At 41.6% G+C, this 14,615-nt stretch overlaps 1 protein-coding gene across 3 annotated transcripts in view; it reads left to right on the top strand.

Annotated features, from left to right (window-relative positions):
* EEFSEC (eukaryotic elongation factor, selenocysteine-tRNA specific) overlaps positions 1-14,615 on the top strand; it is a 132,743-nt gene that overhangs the window by 104,777 nt on the left and 13,351 nt on the right. The gene's annotated exons all lie outside the window — the stretch shown is intronic.

Here is a 14,615-nt window from a genome sequence, read left to right as displayed (position 1 = left end):
GTCATTTGCAGGTAATTCAGGTTAATAGGTTAAGCTATATCTCTGTGTTGTCATTGAGTCTACTATCACAAACGTCATGTTAGCATAAGGCAAATGTTTAACAGTTACTTGTCAAGGAAAATAAATTTTGAAGCGTGGGAGCTTTTGCTCCTGAAATGGACTGTACTGGAACCCAAACTTAATGAAATCAGCGCTCATCATATAAAAAGCTGCCTTTGTGGTTTTGATAATGGGGTTAATTTATTTTTAACTTGTTTGTGTTTTTTGGCTGGTCATATTGCATCTTCTGTAATTTAATGTTCCTCTCCTTCAGTGCTGCGTTATACTGTACTCCCTGGAAACGCCAAGTTTTTGGGGGGAATTTTGCAGTGCAAGATGAGGTGGTGTTTTGGCAGTGTGCAGTGGCTCTTGGGGGAGGTCAGCAGTCCACAGAGCTGACTGAAACACAAGTGGTGAACCTTTCCCCTCACGTTGCCAGGCACTGAAGCAGGTCAGCTCTGCTAGTGGGAACCTTCAGAGTTAAGCTGCTGTAACTTTTCTCCTGCAGCCAGTCACCTGACATGAGGACAGTCGATAATTTCTGCTTCTGAGCTTTGTAAACTGCCTACATCCTATGCCTAAGCAATATCGGTAGCTGGAAAGTGCAAAAAGAAGAGCGGAATCTTTTTTGGGGGATGGCTCAGGAGCACTAATCTTCTTCAAGCTTTAAATCAGCTTCCCATGGTCTTGGACAGGAGCTGTACCTTCATTTTGTTTTATTTCACTAGCTTTTAGAACAGTTTGTGCCCCAGGAAGAGTGTGCTGAGGAAGGAAACCCAGCCCTTGGGTGCTTGCCTAGAAAAATGGAAGTATTACTGTGGTAGGGATGGATGTATTCAGTTGTTGCTGCGTGCTCCATCTGTCACTATCTCTGCAACTTCTGTTATCTCAGTTAAGGTCTGACTTAGTATGTCTGCTTCTCTATAAGCGTATCGCTGTGTGGCTGTGTAGGACTTTGTGTTGCTTATTTGTTGTTTATTTGGAACACAAGTATTGTAAAATAGCTTTTAAAAAACATTAATTTGGGATTCAAAGGTTTATTTCTGGGCTTTGTGATTTCTGAGGGGGGGAGAAAAGAGCATTAAGAACTTGAACTGAAACTCTTGATACTGAGAAAGTAAATACGAATAACAGTTATGCCTTCAACTATAATGCTAATATTTGTTTTAAATGTCTTCATTTGGAGGGCAGGGTGATGACTTCCCATGTTTTTGAGGTTCATGATGCTGAAGCAGCTTACAAAAAGTTCTTGTTCTGCAAATCTCTTTCGCTTTTGCTAAACCCTAGGATCTTTGATTCAATTCTGCAAGAACACTTTAAAATAGTAGTAGATACGTAACAAAGAAAATCGGGTGAGGCTGTGTTTCTCAGCTAGCATGTGCTGAATGGGGAGAAGCAGAGTGTATTAATTAGAACAAATGTAGGAGACTTAGTTATTGTAAAGTATTTTTTCACTGCTGGAGGATTTGTGGGTGACTAAGAAATGTATAGACTTGAGTTTCTTTTAAATAAAAAGCAGATCCATGTCTTCATCCTTTGCTGGCTTGTTGACTCAATTTACTTGGATGGAATTTTTCAACATTTAAAACAAATTAAAATTCATGAATCATTTCTGCTTAAAGGCACAAACTTTCATAGATACAACCATTAAGGCTTCTAAGTGGTTACATACTGTGTTGCAAATGCAAATTATGTACTTGCTTATGAAAATGCAAAGTTCTGGAATAGGTGGGACACGTTAGGCATAGCCAGTTAAAAGATTAATATTGTGCTGCACTTATTTTCCATCTTGGCATTGCTCTGTTTGCTGCAAAAGCAGGGATTAGTTGTAGGGCAGATGTATGTAAAGAAGACCTGATGCTGTGGTAGGGGGTGGTGATGTTCATCCCTTTGGTAGAGAGCTACCTTACAAAGCCCTGCTGCCTTTGACAGTTTGCAGTTTCTCAGTAGCTCAATTTTGCTGTAGTCATCTATATGCACTCTTAAACTCTTGGGTTTGATGCTTCTGTGCCTGCATGGTGTGACCCTGCTCAGGACAGGGAGGTGTTGTTTTCACCCACGGTATGTTTGGATTAGATTAAGATCAGTATTGTTTTACTTTGTAGTCAATGCAGCACAGTGTGTTGTTTTATGATTTGCTTTAATCGTCGTGGCTCGTTGTTTACTGGTACAGCTAGGAGAGCTTTTTCATCAGCATTTTGTAAATGGAGCAGGCTTCATCACAAGATTTGCGTTTGGAGACTTGCTTAAAAATGTGACTTCGGGAAAGGAGGTGAGCAGTCAGTGAATGTTAACAGAAAATAACAGTATGCAAATCCAGATGGAAATATGTTTTCTTTTAGTAACATGTTATTTCAAGGATATTTTGAATGTTTGGAAGTTTGTTCCATCACTCAGTGGTACCCACACCCATCGCTGCACTGTGCCTCCTAGCACCAGGCTCTGCTTACAGAATTCCCAGCCGTGGTCAGCTTTACTCCAAGGGGTCCTTTGGAGGATGATCCACCTGTGAATGGCATTTCTGGGAACCTCATCCAGTGACCGTGTGCCCCCTGAAGCTGCTGTGTCTGTGGGAGTTGCAGTGCCCTGTTGGCCATCACCAGTCTCGGTGTGAGCTGTTGGTGATGGCAGACTGTGAAGGACAGCTGGAGGGAAAATGCACCATGGGATGAGAACATGAAGAGCTGTTTTAGGGAAGAAAACTGGCAATAAGAAAAAGAAAAATCGTCAAATTGGCTTTGGTAAAACAAAACTACACATACTGCAGAGTTCTTTCTTGTAGGAAGTTGTAGAGAAGGAGTTTATACGTTATTAAAAGACTGAAAACTTCACAGTAACCCCACATTCTCATATTATTTCTTCTATTCCACCTCAGACAACATTTTATTTCCCTTGTAATAATTAGTTTGAACTTTCATCTGTTTCTGTGGATCAAGTAATTTTCGTGCAACTTCAGGATTTTTTTCTCTGCTTCAAAATCTTTCTTCTAAATAATGTTTTTTTATAACAAAAAAAAAGCCATGAATACATTATAATTTCAATTTTCATGGTGTGTGAGAGATTTCTGCGCTAGGTCTTTATTGTTTTTGAAGAATTCATCACCCTAGTTAAGAAGCTTAATATAAATTAAAGAAGGTATTAAGGAACATTAAGACATCAAAATGTGGAGCGTTCTTTTCCTTTCGATTGCTCCAAATGCAAACAAGTTGAATAAAATGCAATCAAAGGGCCTGTTTGGAGAACATTGAGTGGCTTTACAGCTGTGCTGTAGAGAACCTCTGGTAAGAGCATAATTCAAATAAAAAGGCCTTTCTTTCCTCCTCCTAATTCTCTTTGTTGTGGTGACAACAGAGTACAAGCCCGATAAAAATTTAATCACCTTATCTTTTTAAAGCAAATTGCATATTTGTTTACACACAATATACATAACATAAAAAAGAAAAAAGCTGCTATCCAATCCCCCTCCCCCTTCTAATCGCATTAAAGGCCCTTGCCTAGAAGTTTAAAAAAAAAAAAAAAAAAAGGCCCACAAAAATTAAATGTTTTATTCTTTATTCTGAAGTCCCATTGTTTAGGATTGCTTTATAAAGGCAGCCCAGGGGAAGATGAATATCACCAACTTAAACTCTGGACCCGCACGAGCAGCAGATGCCTGGGATAAGTCAGCGGAGTTGGTCCAGCTTAGCGGGCTTCTCGGATGCCTCGTGCACATCAAGATGGGAGGATTACAGCCCGGCTGCGGATCTGGCACTGCGGTTTGAAGCTGCTTTGTAATAAATTGCCTTTGATTCTGTCACATCTGCTAACCTGAACTTTTTCCACGCTGTGTGCCTTTTTGAAAGGCTGCTCTCGGAAATTCGGTATTGGTGTTACTGTAGTCGTTGCCTTTTCACTGCGTGGATGGGATTTTAGTCCCTTGTGTTGGATTCAGAACATATTTTGTTTCAGAGCATGAGTGTTGTTCATCTTGCTTATTTACTGTTTTATAGGTACCAGGGTACTGACAATAATTCTGTCTTCTGGGGCTCTGCTGCCTGACTCTGACCCAAGAGCTCCCACACCTCAATTAAATTTAGCTTGATACTCTGTGGATTTTAGAATTAGGGAAGTTCCTTTCCTACTTGATCCTTGAACTACTTCTAGATAATGTGGCTGTATTCTTTAGGACATTTTGGAGATTTTTCTCCCCCCTGACTTGAGTATTTAATTAGCAAGGACTAAACGTGTAAAAGTGTGCCTTGGACTACGGTGTCCCAGATGTCACTTGTTGTGTGGATGTCTGTGTGTTTCCTCTCTCACATCCTGGCTGAATACTTCATGGAGGTCCAGTGACACGGATGTGCCTGGTCCCTATGCCTAGTAGCTGGAGCCATGTGATGAGAATGGACAGTGCTGGCAGGGCTGTATGTACACCACAATACATGAATATCCAGACTCCTGCGAGTCAAACTAGTGATGGGATCTGATGAAAAAGAGACTTCTTGTCAAGCTGGCTATGTAAAAGTGCTATGGAAGATCATGACTTTATACCAAGTATTCCTGCCAGGAGTCATGCAAGGGAACACAAAGCTGTATGCAAGAACAAAAGTACGCCATGCTGAGCAGTGAGCAATGAAGGACAAGTTACAGTTCAGCATAGCTGTTTAACTGTCAATATTGATTGTGCTTATGTAATCATGGGGGGCTGAGATTCTCTGAAAGAGAGGGTGAGTTCCCTTTGATAAAAAGGAATCTTATGTTGAGGTCAGCTTTGCTTTCGCAGAGTCCTGATCCCCAACAACTGCAGAGCACCAAATGCCTGTTGTTGCTAGAGAGAAAGATCAATTCTAAAAACAAGCTACCTTCCTCCCCTCCTGGTCCAAGTAACTGTGATTTTGAGGCACTTCTCTCTTCAAGTGTTTTGAATGGTCATGGTTATTAATGCTGACCTACCTGTAATTTTTAGATCGTTGAATTGTACCAAGAGCCTGTGTACATTTCCCTTACATATATTTGTATTAATAATTTAATGTTCGTATTACTTCAGTTTTTTCACAGCTGCTCTTGCTCTATGCTGGGCATTTCCCCATGCACTCAAGGCAGCCTTTTTTTGTTTCAGGGAGTTTGAGGAATTTGTAGACTAAAAGCATGTTATCAACAACATAACCAGCTCTGCCTGTTCCCTCATTCTGGGAGAGCTCTTCCACCTGGCATGCTGAGGCAGTGACTGAAGTAGCACTTGGGCATGATCTCAGTGACTGCATGGACTTTGAGTGACCATCCAGTGAAAACAGTTTATGAATAATTGCTCATCTAGTAATTAGCTGACATAATTGCAGCCTTGTTAATGCTCTGAAAGCACATATATAACTGCTGCAAATATTACTTTGAAAATCCTCTCCCTGAGGCTAATGGGACAGTGTGAAGATCAAAAGATTACCATGGTGGCCGTCCTGTAGCTCTGCAAGTTGGTTCTTGTGGTGTGTGTGCATGTAATTTGCACAGCCAAGACCTTGTAATTGCAGTGCCTTGGAGTCTCTGATACAACCTGTGCTCATGTTTGGCAAACAGAAACAACAAATTGCAGGATGCATATAAACCATGGCTGTGTTCCAGGAACGCGAATTGTGAAGACTTCTTTAGGAGATTTAGAAGGGTTTAGCCAACAAATGTTGGTGACATGCAGTCTAACTGCAACTAAAGTATATGCTGGCCTTGTAAGATGAGGTCAGGTTTGGTATTCTCAAATGATGTGTATTGCAGTATGGCCAGCTAGCCAGGAAATGAAGATCCCAAGTGCACTGCATTTCAGGGCTACTTCGTGGGGCTTTGGGGCTGAAGAGTATGTTGGGTTAGGATGTGTTTTGGAAAACTCACAGTGCGAACTGGAAGTAGGCTTCTAAAGTGTGTCTGGGTCTGCGTACTTAATGAAGTGCTCGTGAAGCAAGGCTATGATAGACTGGCTATATGTATGGTGCAGAAAACCATCCTACTACATGGCTTCAGGTGACAGTAATTCTTTGTCATAAGTTTTGACAAAAAGCCAGGTGAAAATACAGTTACACGATGTAGATTTGCGAAATGGGTAATACAGCCTGAGCATCTTGCTATAAAAGGAGAGGCATAAGACAAAATGAATGGCAGACACTCAGCACTGCGGTACATTGAGTGTCCTCAGTGTGGATAGCAAGTGTGGGACGGTGGAGAGGGAGAGACAAGGCAAGGCATGTATAGGGATGGATGGTATTGATAACCATTCGGCTGCTGATAGATTCTGTGTGTCACCGGAGCCTGAGCTCTGATAGCAATACAAACAATATCAGACTGAAAATCAATACGCTGACTTCATGCAGAGGGTATGGCAGACTAATTAACAAAAAAAATCTGTACCAATGGAGCCTATAAAACTCTTCCTGACCTTGAGAAAAATCCCAGAGAGCTGTGGGAAACTCCAGACCGTCCCCTCTGAACTTTTTTGTGTTGGTGCTTAAATATAGTAACTGCTTTTTTAATTAAAAAGAAAAATTAGATGGCGTTTCAAATTGTGTCCATGGTGCCTTGGGGACCTATTACAGTACAAATTACCCTGTACTATTTAGCGAGGGCTTGTTTACTATTGTGTGAAGCAAGGGTTACCAGTGTAAGGATGTAGGACAAGAAGGGCCCTTCTTTGAAAGCTTGGCTCTGCACATGAAAGTGACGCCAGCAATTGGAAGCAATTTGTGGAATTGTTTGATTATATTAATTATGGCACCAGCAAACAGTGCTTGGGAAACAGTTTTGTTTTCTTGCATTCTTTCTTGATTGCTTGTAGCAAAAGCCAAGATACAAAATGTGCCTTTAAGGGCTGCCGGAGAGTGCAGCTCAAGCCATTGTGTGGAGCTGGCACTGAGCTTGAAAGGGCTGTGTCCCACTGACGTGAGAGTTTTCCAAATACAGCTTTGGCCTCAGCTTCACCTAGGTCAGCCTCTTGAATTAAAACAGCTTCTGTCTTCCTCATCAAGGAAGATTAGCTCTTTCCCTAATAAGTAGGAGCCCATAATGAAATCCATGTTATTTCTAGATTATCACCTCTTACAATGATGTTTCTTAGTCCAAAAGCCTGTATAAACTTAAATTGATACACAAGACTCAAGTCAGTGACTGTGGCCATCTGGGATGTGGCACAGGGCAGCTGTTCCCTAATTTATGGGAAAACGTTTTGGTAGTTAAGGATTTCCATTCAGAGCCCACCAGGCTGAACCTGCATGGAGGGCTCTGCAGGCTGACACAGCAGTGTTTGGGCAGTACATGAGCAGTTTGCTGCTTGAAATGGCTGTAAGACTTTCAGATCTTTGTCATCACACGGTGAACACAGATATTTTGCATAGATCCCAAGGCATTAGTGTAATTCCCATTTGGAAGGAGGGCACTTTCTGGTCTCCTTGGAGGCTGATGCTTTTCCTGGCCAGCTTCATGCTGTTTTTCTGTTAATATTCACAAGCCAGGCAGTAATAACAGATCCTGTCAGCCAAAAGAGAAAAATGGATCTATCCTGAAGTTTGAAACCCCAGCAGAATGTTTCTGACAGAGTTGATGAGATGCTGGAAAAGGTGGTGTGAATTCAAAAGAGAAATACTGGAGAATGGTGAAGGGATTTACATAAGCAAAATTTGTTGCCTGATCTGTGGGTGTAATTGAGGCTCTAATCCTGAGTTCCTGAGGGTGGCAGCAGGAATATCCCTTGTTTCTTGAGTGATGGTCAACTATTACATCAGAATTGTCTAGGTGATTGTATTACGGTTGTTATCATGCTGATTAATGCTTAGGAGTAGAGCAGACCAGCTCCAGTAGGATCACTGTGCTCAAACCTTTTGATTAGCTGGGCTGATGGGTGCTGACCCTGACATCAGGTAGAGAATTCCTGCCTGGTCCTGGGCTCTAATTAGTTTAGGACAGAGTTTTCATCCCTGCTTTTTCTGAAGCACCATATATTAATGACAAGCAGATGGGATGCTTGTCCTTTCTGCTAGGGCCAGCAGCCTCTAGATTGCCACTAATCTAGTCTACTAGTTGTGATGTGGCATATCTGATGTTCCTAATACAGGATTTACGGGCAGAGCAATATAGTAGTGTTGTTCTTGGATGGCTTAGAAAGATGTCCTTTTCCTGACCAGCTCAGGTTTTCTTAGCTGGATATTGATGGAGAAAAATGGCCACCTTGGTTGCAATAAAATGAGAAGCTGGAGTATTGGATATCTTTGCTGGGTAGCAACCCTGATTTTCTGCTAATGTAATATAAAGAATTCAGGCAAAGAGAGATGATGTTTCTATTATCTTTTCTGTCTGACTGTAAAGAAAAGTTTAAGAGGAAGGATTTGGGTAAATTGATCCTGATTTTTTTTTTGTGGGTCCTTCTCCTTTTTATTCAAAACAGCAGATAATTACTTAAGGCTAATTGCCCAAGCTTTCTATGTTTATAGGGTGTAGATCACCGATGTGTTTTGTAGCAGTGCTGAAATGCTTTAGAACTAGGTGGAGAACACCTGTGTGCTTGCTTAGTGTTTTGTAGGATCTCAAGAGGCAATTTTTGTATCACTGCTATTTCCCTTCATTCTACTGGAACAGAATATACCTCTGATACCTCTTTCCTACTTTTGAAGTTAATCAGAATCTGATACTGATACAAGTGCTGCATTGCTTGAACCTTCTATCCCTCTTTGGTTTAGAACATAGGAAAGTGGGATTTTAAGGTGTAAATACAGTTGCAAGAAAAGAAAAAACAAATTTGTTTTTACTGGATTCTGAAGTCCCACGGTACCAGCAAAAAAGTTTTCCTTTCAGTGGTCAGTCAGTGCATTAAGTTCGATGGGAGCCCAGTCTGTTCCATCCCCAGCACAGTGGACTGACCCCCACCTGGGGCTCTGATCTTTTCTGATTTTAAGTTCATCTGCGTTTTGTACTCCCTGTTAGCAGGAGCGTTGGTGCAGTCACACACTCCTTAACTGTGTAATGAAGACTCAGGCTCTGAGAATTCCAGTTAAGGAAATCCTGAAATTGTGAAGACCGGCTGTTACAAAATCCATTGTGAGGGAGGATTATCCCCAAACCTTTGCCTCTTTCAAGTTTTGCTCTTTTCTTTACTTCCCTCAGGAAGAAAGAAAAATGTCTGCCTGTCATAATAAAAGGTTACGTTTGCCTTGACTGAAAATTATTTCTGACTTGTGCTATGTGCTATGCTAACTTGTTCTCTGATTTTCTGTCAATTTTTAACATTTGAATGTTGACAGGAGACAAGAAATTGCAAGTTCTTGTCTTCGGCTGCAGTGGTGGAAGGAAGGAAATAAGGTATTTTCTTTCCAAAAGTGAGAAACAAGGTTGGCTCGGTGTTCCTGGATGGATGGAAGCTTTGGAAATAACAGCAAGAACAGTCTAGGAATCTTTCTTAACAGTGAGTGCATACTGGAATATTTTCTATTTCAGTGATAGCTACTGATGTAGCTTCAGTCTTTTCCCTAACACCGTGACAAGAGTCATGAGTCTTCTCTGAGCCAACGCCTTCCCAGCAAACCATGGCAAGTACCACTGCTGGTACTTACTGAGATACACTCACTGATTTTCCTATTGCTGCCAATGCGTTGTTTTCTTCATTTTGATATGGAAGCCAACTTTTTGTGAATCAGGAGGCTTGAGATCTTTTAATGTATATATTTTTTACCATTACAATTCTCAGTTCTGTAAGAATACTGCAGTCATCCATGCTAGCTAATGCCTGTGTGTTCCTTAGCACTAACCAGTGCACTTAGTTTTTTTTCTGCCTCTGTGCATCTGAGATGGGAGCTGTTCAGTGAAATAAATTATTCTTCTTGGCTGTGCGGGAGAGCTTGCCCAGTACCTTTATTATTGCACCTGTTTTCAATGATGTGTTTATCAGTTGCTTAAAAATTACTTCTGTTCTGGCTGGGCTACAATGAGTTGTTATTATCTTGCTTCTCATCCACAGTGGGCCTAGCATTCTGCCTTCAAAATCTTCCATTCAAGTATTTTGTTATTTTTGAAGGAGGTGGGACTATTCCTGAATATCAAAGAGAGGAGAAGATCTGTGGAAGTAGGAAGTAGAAATTTTTGGAGATGGGAAATCTGAAGATTAAAGTTGAAAAAGGAAAGAGATACAACTGCTGAAGTGCTGAATTGGGAGTCAGGGGAAGGAGCTGGATGTTAGGAGAAGTAGCAGAGGTCACTCTTGGAGGTCCTTTCAAGGAGCAGAAGAGGCAAAGTGGGAAAAAAAGGTGGCCTTTATAAGGAATGCTGACATGAAATGAAGGAGTATGTGTGCTGAGGAAATAACACAAAAGAAAACTAGTATTAAGCTTGTAAGTGACAATGAAATAAAAATATACATAGGGGAAAAAGCACAGCAATGGTACCTCATCCTGCTGTTGAATTAGAAAAAGGAATGAGAATGCACCAGCTTTCTGCTGAAAAGCAGCAGTGGTAAAAACAAAGCACAAGTAAACCTTAATGCCTGTGGCTATTTATGTTCTGTATGGCTGTGGTTTGTGTTCTGCCTGATGCTGCCAGCAGCCAGGTGTAGAGGTGGTCCCCTGGGCACAGAGTGGGGACCTCAGGTGTCAGCACGGGGTGGTTGCCACCATATATCCTCCATTACAGGGAGATCTGGGCAACTTTCATGTAAAGACAACGTGAAGCATTAGAGAAACCTTAAAACTTGCATAGATGTGGCTGTATTTGCTTAAGACGTAAGAAAAACAAAGAAAAAGTCAAAAATTGATAGCCAGTATTTATAAACAAGAATTCTACAGTGTGAAGTTTACGCTAAATTGCTAAGATCTGTGTGTTTCCATGCAAACTATATCAGACTATACCAGAATAATAGCAGAGCTCCAGAACACAGTGAAGTGTTTGAGTGTAAGATACTGCTAATCATTAGGAAGTTTGCTTTTATTTGCAAAAACTGTTTAAAATATTGCCTTTATCTTGTATTTTTTGCATGTGGAATTGTTCGTAAACTTGGAAAACATTTTCCTGGTGTGGCATTGCTTTTCATTTGAGTTTTAAAAATGCACGTTTTGTGAATAGCTCTGTTTAGAGTAATCTCTGAGACTGTGCTGAGACAACGGATCAGAGTCTGTGCTCTTATTTAGTAATTATTACTAACAGTTAAAACTAGAAGCATGCAGCATTAAACTGCCAGATATTGTATCTAATGTGTGTTAGCTGATGCTATATTTTACATAAGACCTGGGCGCTTCTTGCTACAGACGTGGTTATGATGGGTGGGAATGAATTTGCTAAGCTTTCCGATATTTTCTATGCCTCTGAGGACTGCCCATTAATAATATTAATATATAGGTATTTCCCACTGTTGTATGTGAGGCATTTCTTAGAACTTTGAAGCTGAAGTCTTTCTTAACACGCGGACCTTTTCAATTTAATCCATTAGCAACTTGGCAAAATAAAGTAATTGTCCAACAGAGAAAGAAAAAAAAAATCTATTAACATTTGCTACGAATCCGAGTAGTACAGGCAGCACTTAATTAATGGAACAGATTTCTCACTATGTATTCAAGCTAACGCAGCCATTGTTCAGCAGAGATTAGACCCTTAATGTAAGTAAGTTAAACTAGACCTCCATCTAAAAATATCCGTCATTTCAGCTATTAAAGGTCTGATGTCTTCTTTGGTGACAGATATATTTCCCTTCATTTCCTTGGTTTTGTAAAATGCAAAGCGTGCATTGTGTGTAACGCGAGAGACGCGCGGAGGCAGATGAGCCCGCGATTACAGCGCCTGTCTGCCACTGCCTGCTCCTTTGTGCAGAGCCTCGCCAGCCCCGAGACCTCCTGGCACCGCGGCAGGAAAACAGAGAACGCCGTTTGTTAGGGTAGGATGCCAGCCACCTAATCTGTTTGCAGAATGAGGGCCGTGGGATCTGATTAGGTAATTTAGATACCTTGTGAATTTAATAATACCTGAGCTGCCTTTGGCTGCCAGCCCGTAATTTCGCTCATAGGAACCGCTGCGTTCTTCCATTTCTTTTGTAAACTTCTTGCCCAGAATATCGTATTCAAATCCAACTGGGTGTTAACAGCTGTAGGTGGGGTACTTTTACTTCCCTACGTTTGGAGGTTGAGGTGATGGCTTGCAGGAGGTGAGATCACTTGGCTTTACGTGTTTTCCCCAGTGCAGTTCTACGCACGGTGTGCTCATCTTCTTGAAAATGGATTCTTTTTTCAGCGTGGGATTCCTCATTTATCCATCTGAGTGGCTGTGCTGAGCACTGGGACGCAGATGGTCAGCCCATGGGGGGGATCTCAGCAGCAGCAGGTACTCAACTCCATGCACCCAAAAGAGAAACCCCAGGCTGCCATGTCAGTGTCTCACCTCCTCCCTTCCTCTCTCCTTTCCATCAATTAGTGTTTTTGGAAATTAGTGTCAGAAAGCCCACTAACATGAATAGAAGTGTTTTAGAATTTGTTTGCTTTAACTAATTTAAAGTGCCTCTCACTGAGAGGATTTAGTGTTAAACATCTTTCTTAAACATCACTGTGCCAGTAACAGCAATGCAGCAATAACAAGACCCAGAAAGGGAAACCAGCAAGCAAAATGCAGTGTTTTTGTCCAAAAAAAGTTAATGGTCATCTTGGGAAAGTGGAGGAGATACTGCTCAGGGACACTGCGGTGATGTTGGTCAAAGCAGTAGAAAATGTACCTGCAAAGGTAGAGATTGGGACAGTATGGAGTCACTCCTTGTGCTGTTTTTGTTCTGTTTTGCTTAATTTTGACTGTTGCTGTTTTTTCTAGCAGCACCCAAGGTGTTCTTTGAGCTTCTCAAATAGGAAGTGTGTTGCTCTTTGTGTAATGATAAATAATTTTGCATAATGAAGATGAAGTGATGGTAAAGCTAATGATATTAATGGGATTTGTATGAAAGCATCCAATTAAAAAAAAAATTGAAGCAGCTGCCTCAAACATGACTATACAGTGTAATAAAACCAAATAATAAATGTGCTCAAGCCACGTCATATTATCTAGTTTGATTAATTGAACCTTACACATGCAAAGTGGTCATTATCAGGCTTCTCAACCATCAAGGAAAAACCATCTCAATTATTTCCACAATGAAACAATCATTGCTTTTTTGTGTACCATCTCAAAAGAGAAATCTGCTGCTGACTTGGCTGCAGGATACAAGACCCCACAGGACGATGTCAGTTCTGCCCAATGTTGGCCTTCTGCAGCCTCAGTGTGAGACGTACTTCGAGTCACTTGCATTGCGTTGCTTTTCTTTTGTGCTGTTTTATGGGGCTTTGGGGGTCTTTTTTTTTTTTTTGAGAAACTCTGCAGGTCCCCACGTGGCTGTGCTGCGGGGCTGCTCTCAGAAGCCGTGGTTATGAAATGCAAACAGGCAGCTCCCTGGTGGTGCTTCAGTGCTTGCCTGCTTCCCACCTTCCCTCTGTGTGGGTGGGGATGCTGTTGGAGCAGTTAGCTGCTGCCCTGCAGGGTAAGTGCCCAGGCTGTGGAGCCGTGTCCCCGCAGCCAGCTAGAAGTGCTCTGCGTGTCTGGAGCAGAGCTGATCACCTGCGAGCGTAGACCTCCTGTCTCCAGCAAATCATAAGCATCTCGAGCTTTTTGTCAGGCCGTGATATGAGAATCCGCATCTGAATTTCAGTACGAGGGGAGAGAAGCCGATTAAGTGTTTGAGATAAGGTTATGTGACACCGCGGGTTAAAAATACCTGAACTGAAGTTGGCCAGGTGCCTGAAAACCACGTCTCGGTGTGCTCAGGTGGTGCTGAATGCGCTCCCAAGGAGCGTGCTATCTTCTGCTTTAAAGAGGCAGTTCCTCAGGAGTGGTCTTTTAGGAGCTGCATCTCTTATTTTACAGTGTTTCTTCAGGTTCTTGCATCTTACTTTTCTTGAAAATGACACCACTGAGTGAAAAGAAAAAAATTTAAATCAACTCTATCCACTTAGGAGGGAAAAGACAAATGTTTGTTTGCACGTGAATATCTGGGGAAAGGCTTATTTTTGGAGTTCAGATCCCCAGAATCTTACACAGGTTAATTCCAGTTCCCTTAAGAAGTGAGCTGTAACCCTGAGCTGCACTTTAGGCCAAACTAGAAAGGAGAGCATCATTCATTGAAACCAACCAGTGGCAGGTCTGGGAAATAAACTCAAGATACTAAAGCCCCTTAGTCTTAGGGCTGTATACTTCAGTAATTTAGCTGTTATTTTTCATTTGTGACTTACATTTCTATAAATATTCTCAGTAATGAGAAGAAACACTGGGAAATGTGTGCAAATAATAGGATAAGTGGTGGGTAAAAACTTATCTCAACCAAGTAAGTTATTCTGACCTGGATACGTTTTGGTCTGTATTTAATACTTGAAGACCTTGGTCCAGTTTAGGGAGGTGTGTGTCAGGTTGTGGGTGTGGGAATGAATGGGTCTGGGGGTGATCATAGAGGAGACTGCGCTGGATTTGGGGTACTGCTGGTGTGAACTGTGTCTGAGCACCTCTCTTGTCATGTAACTTAGTGTAGTCCAGGAGTGTGATACAGAAATGTAACTTTCCTAATGTACCAGATGCATTTT

The sequence above is a fragment of the Phasianus colchicus genome, chromosome 11, assembly GCF_987193195.1.
Source record: "Phasianus colchicus chromosome 11, bPhaCol1.hap1.1, whole genome shotgun sequence".
Lineage (NCBI taxonomy): Eukaryota > Metazoa > Chordata > Aves > Galliformes > Phasianidae > Phasianus > Phasianus colchicus.
Note: the sequence above shows the minus strand (reverse complement) of the source record. Positions and strands in the feature narration are given on the sequence as shown.